This window comes from Panthera onca, chromosome C1 (assembly GCF_046562875.1).
Source record: "Panthera onca isolate mPanOnc1 chromosome C1, mPanOnc1 haplotype 2, whole genome shotgun sequence".
NCBI classification, from domain to species: Eukaryota; Metazoa; Chordata; class Mammalia; order Carnivora; family Felidae; genus Panthera; species Panthera onca.
The window spans coordinates 22,432,799-22,447,318 of NC_138346.1; the positions used below are offsets into that span (position 1 = coordinate 22,432,799).

At 38.9% G+C, this 14,520-nt stretch overlaps 1 pseudogene; it reads left to right on the forward strand.

Annotated features, from left to right (window-relative positions):
* Positions 1-3,169: 3,169 nt before the first annotated feature.
* LOC132673491 (large ribosomal subunit protein eL33 pseudogene) lies at positions 3,170-3,552 on the forward strand (annotated as a pseudogene).
* The last annotated feature ends 10,968 nt before the right edge of the window (positions 3,553-14,520 follow it).

Below are 14,520 nucleotides of genomic sequence, written 5' to 3' on the forward strand. Positions count from 1 at the left end.
TAGTAGACTTCATTCTGAATCGTGACCAAAACTGAACCCTGCTATCAGCTTCTGCACACATTATTCAATGTGGGACCCTCAAACACATACTTCTACAGTAGCCAGGCATCAAATCAGTGAACAAAAGGGTCTAGAGCTATCAGGAGTGGTGGTCAGGGGATAAACTTGAGGATACTTACCTGTTTCCAAGGGGCGGTCCTTTCTCAGCTCTGACACTATTGCTCTGGAGTGAGAGTCTCATCTTGACAGATTTTTCAATTTTTCAACACTTGTAAATGTTGGCAATTACATTATTTAGAAGATGCTGTGGGGGGCAAACAAAACATGTCAATAGGCCAAATTTGGCTCTGGGGAATCTTAATTTTGACCTTGGACTTAATCTCTGTGGGCCTCAGATGATATAATTCTGTGATAGTGGCACGTAAACTTAATAACATTTTCTCAGTGGTTCTTAACATTTTCATTCACAAGTTCCTTTAAGAAGGTAAGAATCTGATGAAATCATGGAAACCTTCCATAACCTCCATATGAATGATATTTTACAAAACATGTCAGTATGTTCATGGACTCCCTGAAAGTTGTTCATAAAGGATTCCATGGACACCGTTTAAGAATCCCTGGCTTACACTCTGAAAAACAGTATGGACTTTCCTCAAAAGATTAAAAATAGAACTACCCTATGACTCAGCAATTGCACTACTAGGTATTTATCCAAAGGATACAAAAATGTTGATTTGAAGGGGGACATGCACCCCAATGTTTATAGCAGCGCTATCAGCAATAGCCAAAGTATGGAAAGAGCCCAAATGTTCATTGATGGATGAATGGATAAAGAAGATGTTATTTGTGTGTGTGTGTGTGTGTGTGTGTGTGTGTGTGTGTGTGTGTGTGTGTATGTAATGGAATACTAATTGGCAATCAAAAAGAATGAAATCTTGCTGTTTGCAATAACATGGATGGAGCTAGAGTGTATTACGCTAAGTAAAATAAGTCAGTCAGAGAAATACAAGAATCATATGATTTCACTCATATGTGGAATTTAAAAAACACAACAGATGATAATAGGGGAAAGAAAGGAAAAATAAGATAAAAATGGAGAGGGAGACAACCCATAAGAGACTCTTAAATACAGAGAACAGGGGCACCTGGGTGGCTCAGTCGGTTGAGCGTCCGACTTCGCTCGGGTCACGATCTCACCGTCCGTGAGTTCGAGCCCCGCATCAGGCTCTGTGCTGACAGCTCAGAGCCTGGAGCCTGCTTCCAATTCTGTGTCTCCCTCTCTCTCTGGCCCTCCCGCCGTTCATGCTCTATCTCTCTCTGTCTCAAAAATAAATAAAAATGTTAAAAAAAAAAATTTAAATACAGAGAACAAACTGAGAGCTGCTAGAGGGGAGGTGTGTGTGTGGGAGGGGATGGGCTAAATGGGTGATGGGCATTAAGGAGATCACTTGTTGGGATGAACACTGGGTGTCATATGTAAGTGATGAATCACTGGGTTCTACAAATGAAACCAATACTACACCGTATGTTAACTAACTTGAATTTAAATAAATTAATTAAATTTTTGAAAAGAGAATCCCTGGCTTAAACAAATGTAAAAATTAAAATGTTATAATGATATCTCTTCTTCAACTGTCAGAAAGCTCAAACCCAGGGCTAACTAAAATTTTATGTCTACTTTCCAGTTTGGTTTTTCTCCTTGGTCTTGACCTTCTAAAATGTCTTCTATTTCTTTTTCTTCTCTCATTTTCCCCGTGTTCGTCACTCCTCTCCCCTCGCCTCCTGATTGTGCTCATGCTGCTCAGAGACCTGGCTGCTCAGAAACCTCTACAGCTGCCCTTTCCCAAATCTGTTGTCCACCCTAGAGGTCTGTCTTGAATCTGCCTTGGGCCAACTCCCTTAGACCCCTGAGGATGTCTTTCAGCAGAACTTCAAAAGCACTTACAGACTGCATATCTCATTTTGACACTTAATCATACTCTTGCTTTTTAATGCTATTAAATGTTTCACATGACTGTGCCACAGGGCTGCATAAAGTCTCATGTTTTGCCCCTCTCTTATACACCCCACAGCATTTAACAGAGTAGTGAGAATAGATACAGCCTCAGTAGACATAGATTAAGTTCAATTGTACTGCTCTTGATTTCAAAGCCCTCTATTTTTCCATTTCTTTTTGTAAATAGGGCAAATCACTCGAAGCACATGTCATTTTTAAAATGAGCTTTCACCTGGTGATGCAATGAAACCCAGATTCACAGGGGAGCATGAGGATTTGGGCGGATGAAGGATATTCCTGTCTGGAAGCTGTAAGAACTAATATGGTAATTGATTTGACTGGATTCTAAGGCCGATTAAGCGGTCATAGATCTTTAGGACATAGAAGAAGATTAACCGGAGAATATGTTCTTTGCTATAGAGTAATAAGCTGTGAGTTTATGGTTTTTGATAATTTCTCAATCCATTTTACATTTTTATTAAATCTGTTATTGGAGAACATTAGCAGACTTTAGATGTAGCCTGTTACTCATTGCAAAATATAGCCTTTAAATAAATGCTAAGATGGCTTCTAAAGGTTAATGTTGCCAGTGTCAGATATTTCTAGGCAACAGTTTAAAAGGCTTGACATTTGCTGGGTAGCCCCTGAGAAAGTGCTCCTCCTCCCAAACATAGCACATGTAGAAACTAGACTCGTTGAGCAGACATTAATTGGGTGTCTACTATATACTAGGTATGCTGGTGTGGGGGCAAAGGAGTCCCTATCTTTGAGACAACAGAGATACAGACATTAATAAAACAAACACCTGCCCTTGCCTTCTCCCCACTGTTGAATGGGGAGATAGCACAGCAAGAATAGGCAACCTGAAAGTATGAAGGAATAGTACTGTGCTTATCAGTGGGCACCAGGGGCCCATGAAGCCTTCCTGGAAGAAATAACAAAGCAGCTGAGTGTTCAGAGATACTGAGTAAGACTTCAGGGGTTTACATTGCCGACATCAATCACCATCTATTCACTGTCCACGGTTTCCTACTTGTTTAATTTGTATCGTATAAGTTGTCATCTAAGGATTAATATCATCTTAACTGAGACCGTGTATTCCAACTTACAAGAGTTCTAACCAGAGTGAGTGTGCAGTTATGTTGAAAACTATGCTTCAGCTCCTCGGGCCGGCTTGGAACCTGTGGAGGCCTGCTGGGAACAGGACTCCTGAAATGACAAATATATCTGGAAGGCTGTGGTCCAAAGCCATTTTTGGTGGCTATAAGCGAGGTCTCCGGAACCAGAGGGAGCACACAGCTCTTCTTAACATTGAAGGTGTTTATGCTTGAGATGAAACTAAATTCTATCTAGGCAAGAGATGTGCTTATGTGTACAAAGCAAAGAATAACACAGTGACTCCTGGTGGCAAACCGAATAAAATTGGAGAGATCTGGGGAAAAGTAACTCGTGCTCATGGAAACAGTGGCATGGTTCGTGCCATATTCCTAAGCAACCTTCCTGCTGAAGCCACTGGCCACAGAATTCGTGTGATGTTGTGCCCCTCAATGATTTAAACTAACAGAAAAGTAAATAAATGAAGGTGTAGATTTGTTCTCTTGTAAAAAAAAAAAAACAAAAAACCAAAAAACAACAACTATGTTTCACTCACCCAACTGGTGAATTTGTTATAAAGACTGCATTTGTCTCATTACATCCCAAAATATCAGGAAATACCTTTAATGATAAGGTGTACATACGTAGGGGCATTATGACATACCTTAGGCTTCAAGAGACATATTCTATTTCTGGAAGTTTATTGGGAAAGTATTGTTAAATTAATTAAGCAGGGAGGCCATTAGACTGAGTGGCTCTAATGCCAGGATTGTCTATGTAAGCAAACCGAAATATAAGCCTATAAATGCCTTGAGGTTATGAAATGAAAACACTAAGAATAACCAGTCACAAGCAGCCAACTAGTCTTTGAGTTTTAGCCCATCAAATAGTTGCCTTTCTTTGCTTCCACGCCTTCTTATATGAGTCTTCTTGGTTCCTGGTGGTGGAGGGCTCCAACCATGTCCAGCTTGGCACTGCTTGGTTGGAAGGAATCGCTCTTTGCTCAAACTCTTGAAATTTTAACATGCCTCAGTTTCCCTTTTTAAAAAGTTGGTTTATTTATTTATTTATAGTGTTTATTTTTGAGAGTGTTTATTTATTTATTTGTTTATTTATTTATTTATTTATTTATTTTGAGAGAGAGAGGCAGAGTGCGAGTGGGGGAGGGGCAGAGAGAGGGAGACACAGAATCCGAAACAGGGTCCAGTCTCTGAGCTATCAGCACAGAGCCCAATGTGGGGCTCGTACTTAGGAAGGGTGAAATCATGACCTAGGCTGAAGTTGGAAGCTTACCTGACTGAGCCACCCAGGTGCCCCAAAATTTCTTTATTTTGAGACACATACACACACACACACAGAGAGAGAGAGAGAGAGAGAGAGGGAGAGAGGGAGAGAGAAAGAAATTATGTGTGTGAGCTGAGGAGGAACAGAGAGAGAGGGAAAGAGAATCCCAAACAGTTTTCACAGAAGGCTCCATCTCACGAACCATGAGATCATGACCTGAGCCGAAATCAAGAGTTGGCTGCTTAACCAACTGAGCCAACTGGGCACCCCTGCCTCAGTTTACCTTTAAAAAATTTTTTTTAATTTTTTACATTTATTTAGTTTTGAGACATAGAGCACTAGTGAGGGAGGGGCAGAGAGAGAGAGAGAGAGAGAGAGGGAATCCAAAGCAGGCTCCAGGCTCTGAGCTGTCAGCACAGAGCCCAACGCGGGGCTCCAACCCACAAATCATGAGATCAAGACCTGAGCCAAAGTTGGACACTCAACCAACTGAGTCACCCAGGCACCCCTCAGTTTATCTTTTAATGGTATGTTGGAATAGAAAGCCATTGCCTACTAGTAAGCTTCACAAAGTTTTGAATAATGTTTCTCACTCTAGTAGCTTTTAAAATAGAAGCTTGGGGCACCTAGGTAGCTCAGTTGGTTACACACCCGACTTCAGCTCAGGTCATGATCTCACAGTTCATGAGTTCAAGCCCCACATCTGGCTCTGTGCTGACAGCTCAGAGCCTGGAGCCTGCTTCTGATTCTGTCTCTCCCTCTCTCTCTGCCCCTCCCCTCTTATGCTCTGTCTGTCTCCCTCTCAAAAATAAATAAAAACACTTTAAAAATAAAAAAAAAAATAATAAAATAGTAGCTTAACTGGGGCACCTGGGTGGTTCAGTCAGTTAAGCATCTGACTTTGGCTCAGGTCATGATCTCAGGATCTCATAGTTTGTGAGTTCAAGCCCCACATAGGGCTTTCTGCTGTTAACACAGAGCCTGCTTCAGATCCTGTCTCCCTCTCTCTTTGCCCCTCCCCTGCTCACACTCTCTCTCAAAAATAAATAAACATTAAAATAGTAGCTTGAAAAAAAATGTTTCAGAGTCTGATGTTGACTTAAACACATACAAAGATAAGGAGGAGAGGAGAATAAGCCTACCCTCCTCAGGTTAACAGCTCCTATAAATTTAAATAAATATATAGATAGAAATTAACAAAATTTTTGGGCACATGGGTGGTTCAGTTGGTGAAGCATCTGACTCTTGATTTTGGTTCAGGTCATGATTTCATGGTTTGTGAGATCAAGCCCCACATAGGGCTCTGCACTGACAGCATGGAGCCTGCTTGGGATTCTCTCTTTCCCTCTCTCTCTGCCCCTCCCCCACTTGCACACACGTGTACTCTCTCGCTCTCTCTCCCTCAAAATAAATAAATAAATAAATAAATAAATAAATAAACTTTAATGAAAAAGAAAATGAACAAAATTTCAAGTTAAATATAAATCAGTATAAAACTAATTTAAATTAAAACATCAACTTAAAGTGATTTGTGCTACTATTTTGGTAAAACTAAATAATGAAAAGATTTCAAAGATATGGTCTCAGTCAGATTTTATATTTATGTATACATTTTTAAAAATTTTTTTAATGTTTATTTATTTTTGAGAGAGAGAGAGAGAGAGAGAGAAAGAGGTTGCGTGCAAGTGGGGGAGGAGCAGAGGAGGAGACACAGAATCTGAAGCAGGCTCCAGGCTCTGAGCTGCCAGTGCAGAGCCAGATGCGGGGCTCGAACCCACAATCCGTGAGATCATGATGTCTGGTGCTTAACTGACTGAGCCACCTAGGCACTCCTATGTATACATTTTTTTGACCTCAATAATACTAATACAGAGCATGCCAATTCACATTTGTATTAATAATTTCAAGAAATTACTTGTTAGTTGAAGATAATCAGATGTCATACTTAACCACAATTTGGCCAGGAACAATGCCTAATTGTCAATTTGTTGAATTTTACATTAAATTGGTATGTGAATCTAGTTATTGGTTGAGGAAAAGAAAAAAAAATCTTTAGTGTGTATCTCCTGTTTACTACATTCAGAAATGGAATATGCACACACACCTTGATGCTAGTTTCTTACTGCCCAATTCGTGGCACACTTGGTGACATAAAACAACTCCTACTTAACTCTCTTACAGTCAGTTCTTGGAGTCAAGAGTCCAAAATCAGTTTTGCTGGGCTGAAAGAAAGGTGTTGGCAGGGCCACACTCCCTCAGGAGGCTCTAGGGGAGAATCTATGTCCTTGCCTTTTCCAGTTTCTAGAGATGCATTTCTTGGCTCATGGCCCCTTCCCCCATCTTCATGGTTGGCAATGTTACATTTTCAAATCTCTCTTTGCTTCATCATGTACCATCTTTTCATCTGCCTCCCTCTCAGGACACTTGTGACTGCATTTAGGTAATCCAGATAATCTCCCAGTCTCAAAATCCTTACTTTAATCACATCTGTAGAGTCTCTTTTGCTCTGTAGAGCAACTTTCACGGGTGCCAGGGATGTGGACCTGCCTGTCTTTGGGGGCCAGTATTTAGCCTACCACAATCTCCTCACAACCCAAGTATGGTGGGACTGATTGCTGTGCAAAGGCTTTTCTTGAGTTCAGTATGTTGTGGGATCACTCGATATTCCCAGCACTGTTCTCAAGTTCCATTACTGAGAAACTGGTATTTACTTTAGTTGGCCTTTGCTTGGTACATAAAATGCGAATGCAGTATAGACACAAGCATGGAATAGCATGATGGCATTCAGATATTAGATGGCCATTCCAGTGATCCGTGCAGGTGTCATGTATCAGTTTATTGTTTCAGACAATCACATTTTTCAGCACACAGTATCTTTCTGGTCTACTTGTCCATCTTCATGGTGATTCAGCTCTTTCCAGCCTGAGTGTTGACTTCCCCCAAGGAAAGGATCCAATTGGTCAACGCTGAAGCTTCTTAGGGGTCATCTCCTTTGGACAGAGCTTTCATGGCATGTTCCCCAGCCCTTGTCAGTCAGTTGTGGGAGAAGCATCTACAGGTCCAGGGATGCATAAGGCACTTCCTACAGAAGCTCCTCTCAAAAACAGGCTCTGGGCATGGTAGGCAGTTCCTCAAAGGGCACCCTAATTGCAAGTTTAACTGCATAATTTCTTTAGTAAAAGGAGAACAGATTCCAGGATTCTATGAACTATGGAATAATGACAGTAACTACATAGCTATAATTGAGGAGATATGATACATTCAAAGGAGACTATTCAAACTCATTAAGTCATTTTCATTATCAGTCACAGCTGTACACAAAGCTAAAAGGATTGCTAAATGCTTAGGATAAAGGGGAATTTGAGAAACCTGCCCATGAGTTCTTCTATCTTTACGATTTCTTGCATGAGAAAAGGTTCTTCTGTTTGGAAGAAAGGGGGTGGAAATAAACGTAGAAGGAGTCAAAGTGAGAGAATCACATATGCAAGACCAAGCAGCAATTTGTCTGCCTTAAGCAGACAAGTTAAGTTGCAGCAAGCAGATGAGGGGATTCAATTGAAATTTAAATTTACGAGTATTGTGACTTCGCTTGTGAGTGGGAGCCCTATTTAAAACTCTGGCAACCAGACTCACAATTCAGGGTTTTTCTACCATAATTTGATGTCTGTCATTTATATTGTCATGAGTTTGAAAGCTTCAGAGAGGTAAAATGACAGATGATGTTTGCAGTTTCCGCAGAGATTGTTTGGAGGAAAAATACAGCAGTTACCATAGCCCAACCTTTGTATAATCTTTTTTTTTCATGCACTTTTTGCAGAAATGTATAACTTTTAAAACCTCCTTGGGAAATTTTAAATCATTTGGTAATTTTTACATACTACTAAGTTCCTAGGAACTTACTAAATTTTGATTGTATGAACTAAAATTGCTATGTAATTGAATTTATTGAAAAATTTAATTCGGGGAGTCTGGGGGCTCAGTCAGTTAAGTGTGATCAGGTCATGATCTTACGGTTCCTGAGTTTGAGCCCTGTATCAGTCTCCATGCTGACAGTGCAGAGCCTCCTTGGGATTTTCTCTCTCCCTCTCTCTCTGCCCCTCCCCTTATCATTCTCACCCTCTCTCTCAAAAATAAATCAATAAACTTTAAAGAAAAGAAAAATTTACTTCAAAACAAGACTAACAATAATTGAGAATCATCTTAAGACAGCATTGTTGTTTATAGGATTTTCCTGACCCAACCTTACATGATGACACTTCTTTGTTACTCATTAATTGAAAAATGAGAGGAGTAATGTGCATGAGACATAGAGTTTTTTGTCTCTGCTGTAGACCAAGATCTAAAAAAATCTTATGGCCACTATCCTAGGGAAATTGGTTGGCCACTTCTCACAACTGCTACAGCATGTTTGTGGCCAACAGTAAGGGAAAAGTGAAGTCAACAAGTCTGTTTTCAGAACTGGCCCTTACTGTTTACAGTGATGGGAAGGTTCACAGAATTCTAAATAAAGAAATGATTAAAATGGATGTTTCAAAAGGAGCACAATATGGACCAAATTACTGGAATAGAAAAGCATTAAAGATGGCATAAAGGTGGTGCATCTCTATCTATAACTTTTCATTTACTGATTGCCTCTTGGACACTGACTTGGCTTCTAATACAACCAAAGGCAAAACAATACGGACAGCAAAGATGTTTCTTCAAAAAGCAAATCTTTTTTGCAAAGCCAAACAAATGAATTTTATGATACATTATGATGTTTCTCCCTCCCATACCAGTAGTAAAAATAGAATGTGGAGATTTAAAAATAAGAATGGAATTTTGTCAAATTATTTATTATTAATGATTTTTTGAAAACCATTGAATAGACTTAAGTTTGATTTATATTATCATCTTAATTCATTGTGTTAACCTGATTTGAAAATTCAAATGAATCCAGAGAAACTTTATTTTTTTCCCGAGAAGCTTTCTACATGAATCAATACCTGCCTTTATATAGGAAATTTCTAGAAATACAAATTGGTAGAGATAGCTTCATTTCCTAGTAACAAGTCTCATACCAATGTTATATTTTTCTGACTGTGAATATGCATTGTATCATAAGATTATAATTACATTTCAAACTGTCATAATGTATAGCTATTTTCTTACATATACAAACAACAAAATTAGAGTCAAACCTAACAAACTGACTAAAAATTTTTACCAATTTAAAATGCCATAGTGAAAAGCAATTAAAGTAGAGAATCTTTCATTTTTTTTAAGTTTATTTATTTATTTTAGAGAGAGAGAGGTATCAAGAGAGAGTCAGAGAATCCCAAGCAGGCTCCATGGATAGCCCAGAGCCTGAAGCAGGGCTTGATCTCACCAACTGTCAGATCATGTCCTGAGCCAAAATCAAGAGTCAGACATTTAACCAACAGAGTCACCCAGGAGCCCCTTTCATTTATTAATAATAGCTCACCAGTCATACTTAGACAACGGGTAAGCAATTATTATTTTTGCTTTTTCTTTTAAGTTAATTTTTTTAAAAGTAATCTCTGCACCTGTGGGCTCGAACTCTTGACCCCAACATCAAGAGTCACATGCTCTACTGACACAGCCAGTCAGGCACCCAGATTTTTTCTAAGTTAAATTTTAAGATGAACAGTTGTCTTGCTAAAGACTAGGAGTATATTTCCCAAATATATTATTATGGCTGAAGGATAACACAACAAGATTTCAGAAGGTGAAATAAAACACATTTCTCAATGGTTATATTTCCTTTGTATCAAAGTTTAGTCATCTATGGGATGTTTGGAAAGACAGGCCATTCTTGATTATTCAGAGGTCAGAGAGGTCTTTTGTCTGAGTTTTCATAATCAAATTCCTGCATTTATATTAGATCCTATAGGAAAGCAAAATACAAAATATTTGCAAGCACGTAATACAAAACTGGCCATTTCTAAAATTAGTCCCCACTCAAATAAGACAGAATCCTTGATGCCTAACATTAGCCTTTATTTATTTTTACCTTTTAAAATTAAAAACATTTTTAATTTATTTATATATGAGAGGGAGAGAGGAGAAAGAGAGAGACAGGGAAAGGGAGAGGGGGAGGGGCAAAGAGAGAAGGAGACACAGAATCTGAAGCAGGCTCCAGGCTCTGAGCTGTCAGCACAGACCCCAACGTGGGCCTCGACGAGCCAAAAATCATAATCTGAGCTGAAGTTGGACTATTAACCAACCGAGCCAACCAGGCACCTCTAACATTAGCCTTTATATTCCCCATGACTTAAAGCATCAGTATCTGGACAGTATGATGTAAAATGTAATGCAAAGCAAAGTGAAAATGCAAATATCCCCCAAGATTCGAACTTTCATGAAGTTGCAGAAGGTGAAGATGGAGAATTTCTAAAACAACAGGGAAATGCCAGTTAAACCATTCAACTACCAGAGGAGGCAACAACAGGGGAGTGATGACAAAGTCAAAGCTTCAAAAGAGGATTCTTTGAACATCATACAATTTAGAGGGACCTGAGGGAAAATGTGGGTTGAAGATATCAGGTCTTACTCTCGAAAACATTTGTTTGTAATGTTACACCCCAAAGCAATGAATTTTTGGCTCATTCTCTGTTCATTCTAAAGATCAATACACAATTACAAGTTGTAACCTAAATGTTAACTGTGATCATTTATTTTCACAATTTCTATTTCATTTTCCATGCTAAAGATCCATCAAATCTCTTTGACTTTCTCCTTTTCCTTCTCTTCTTCCTTTTCCTTCTCTCTCTCTCTCTCTCTCTCTCTCTCTTTTTCATTCTCCTTCTGAAGTGTGTGTTATGAAATTTTGGCCTCCTGGGTTAAGAGGATCCACCTTCAGTGGATTTTTCCTCCTACCAAATAATGTCAGATCATGAGAACATTTTGAGCAGAAACAAAAAGGAATAAGCTGGGTCATTTCAAATCTCAGTAATCTGAAAAAGAATGTAATAGAGGTAATGATACTTGTTCTGGAATGTCATCATCTTTTGGGGGCAGATATACTAATTCTGTGAACTTTCTAGGTCCTCAGGCCTTAACCTCTCAGTGCTGGAGGAGAGTCTTTAAAAAAAACTTTTTTTAAGTTTATTTATTTATTTTGAGAGAGACAGAGACAGCACGAGCAGGGGAGGGGTAGAGAGAGAGGGGGAGAGAGAGAGAGAGAGAGAGAGAGAGAGAGAGAGAGAGAGAGACTCCCAAGCAGGCTCCACACTGTCAGTACAGAGCCTGATGTGGGGCTCGAGCTCACAAAACTATGAGATCATGACCTGAGCCAAAACCGAAAACTGGATGCTTAACTGACTGAGCTACCCAGGCACCCCTGGAGGAGAAAGTCTTTTAAAAAGCAGAATGTGATCAATTAGAATTTGCAGTCTTGGGGCACCTGGGTGGCTCAGTCAGTTAAGCGTCCGACTTCGGCTCAGGTCATGGTCTCACGGTCTGTGAGTTCGAGCCCTGCGTCAGGCTCTGTGCTGACAGCTCAGAGCCTGGAGCCTGTTTCAGATTCTGTGTCTCCCTCTCTCTCTGCCCCTCCCCTGTTCACACTCTGTCTCTCTCTGTCTCAAAAATAAATAAACGTTAAAAAAAAAAAAATTAAAAAAAAAATAATTTGCAATCTTTTCCTCCCTGTTTCCACCTTATTCACTTAGATTCCTAAATATAGGTGTTCCCTAAGGTGCCTATCCCTCTTTTCCTCAGTGCTTTCCCTTGAATGTTCTGGAAATTAGGGATCATGTTTTTAAATTGCTTTCTTTATTACCTAGTAAACAGGTATGTTTTCGAGATCTTTCCAAATACTTTTATGGCCCAAAAATAAATAATTTTTTTTTTCCACATGGAAATCAGGCTCTACCACATGGGACAGGCAAGATATAACATCTCAGGAGGTTGTTCTGGTATTACTGTTCTGCAGTGTTTTATTCTGGATTTGAAACTGGATCTCTTCCTATGTAATGTATTCTTTTTGTTAATTCCAACTATCAGATAATGCCATCACCAGAATAAAATTTCAGTTTCTTCCCTGCTTCAGTAATTGAAAAGGAAATATGACTGAACTGTCTTGCTCATTATGATTCAGCCAAGAACATCCATACCAGTGAGAAATAAGAAATATTGGTACTTTCCCTGCTGGTGCATTCTAATGAATCTCAGGTAATTATTTCTGGATCTTTGGGTCACCCCTAGTTCTAGAATAAGTACACAATAGAAGTATTAGGTGTGTGTTATAGGTTGAGTTAGAATCTGAAGAGGTTATCCATATTTGCAATGATCTCGGCTCAGATCAAGATCTCACAGTTTGTGAGTTAGGACCCAGCTTCAGGCTCTGCACTGACAGCTTGGGATTCAGTCTCTCCCTCTCTCTGCCCCTCCCCGACTAGTTTTCTCTCTCTCCCTCTCAAAATAAATGAACTTAAAAAATTAAATGTGAAATGTTTTTTCTTTACAAGAACATGCTTTATACAAGATTTTATTATATTTCACTTAAATAGGTATTAGATACATTGTGGTTAATTCATTATTATTATAAATTTTATAAATTATTTCATGATATTCTTCATTTCATTTACACAGAGTATGAGTAATATATTATAGTAAGGAGCTGTTACCCCTCTAAAGTCATGTTGGAAAGCAATACAAAAAGTCTTATTATTCTATTTTTTAATTTTTATTATTTTTTTTTAATCTTTATTTATGTTTGAGAGAGAGAGAGAGAGAGACAGAGTGTGAGCAGGGTAGGGGCAGAGAGAGAGGGAGACACAGAATCTGAAGCAGGCTCCAGGCTCTGAGCTGGCAGCACAGAGCCTGACATGGGGCTCAAACTCAGGACTTGTGAGATCATGACCTGAGCTGAAGTTGGATGCTCAACCGATTGAGCCACCCAGGTGCCCCAAGGCTTAGTATTTAAAAAACAAATTCACAGGGTGCCTAGGTGGCTCAGTCGGTTAAGTGTCCAAGTCTTGGTTTCGGCTCAGGTCATAGTCTCACGGTCAGTGGGTTCTAGCCCTGCATCGGGCTCCACACTGATGGCATGGAGCCTATTTGGAATTCTCTCTCCCTCTCCCGGTCTCTCTGTCCCTTCCCAGCTTGCACTCATGCTCTCTTTCCCTCAAAATAAGTAAGTAAATAAAACTAAAAAAAAATGAAAATAAAAACAAATTCACAGTTTTAAAGTTGTTCTTCCTGCACTTCTATTCCAGGGAATTAAAATACTGATTTTCACAAACATGAACATTTTTAACTTTCACTGTATTACAAAAAAAGAAAGAAAGAAGAAAGAAAGAAAGAAAGAAAGAAAGAAAGAAAGAAAACATACCAAACCTTGCAAAATAATTTAGTATATTTTGATTCGAGATTTCTTCTTGGCAGTGTGATATACAAACCATTTGTACTAAGTAGTACATGGAGAAGGAGAGAACATGTTAAGGTACTTTAAAATACAGAGGCTGTAGTCACATCTACTTGGAATATGATTGTGCTTCTCTTCCAAGAAGCATGGTGCCATTTTTCACCTTAAGTTTTTCCTTTAAGGAGTGCATTGTTTGGAATTCATATTATTCCCTTAGCAAGGTCAGGTTCTTTGTTGTTTTGACAGGATATGGAGATCTTGATTCATGTTTGCATAGAACTAAACTATCACAGTATATCACACCACTACTGAAACTATTTTACTGGCTTTCTGTCACATTACAAATTGATTTTAAAATACATTTGCCTTATAAAGGCAAAAACTGCATTGCCTGTGTTTAAACACCGCATAAACCAAATTTAGTGATCTGTTTATTCTTCATGCTTGCATGGCCCAACTTGTTTGCACTTCCCAATGTCCAATCGTCTGCAATAATTTACTGCTGAAAAAACTCTTTCCTCTCTAGAATCTGTAACTCTTTTACCTTATGAATTTAAGAGTGAGTCAGTTTAAGCTTATATCTTACGACAATAATTTATTTAATGTATGTGCTGTTATATTCATAGACATTGGATCTTAGTTGTAATGTATAGATGTTTGTTCTACGCTTACTTGGTTGTAAATTTAAGTACAGCACAACAGAGAAACGCATACACATCCTGATTTATTGACAGAGACTGTAAACATATTTCAGTTTAAAGAAGAGAAGATGACGTAT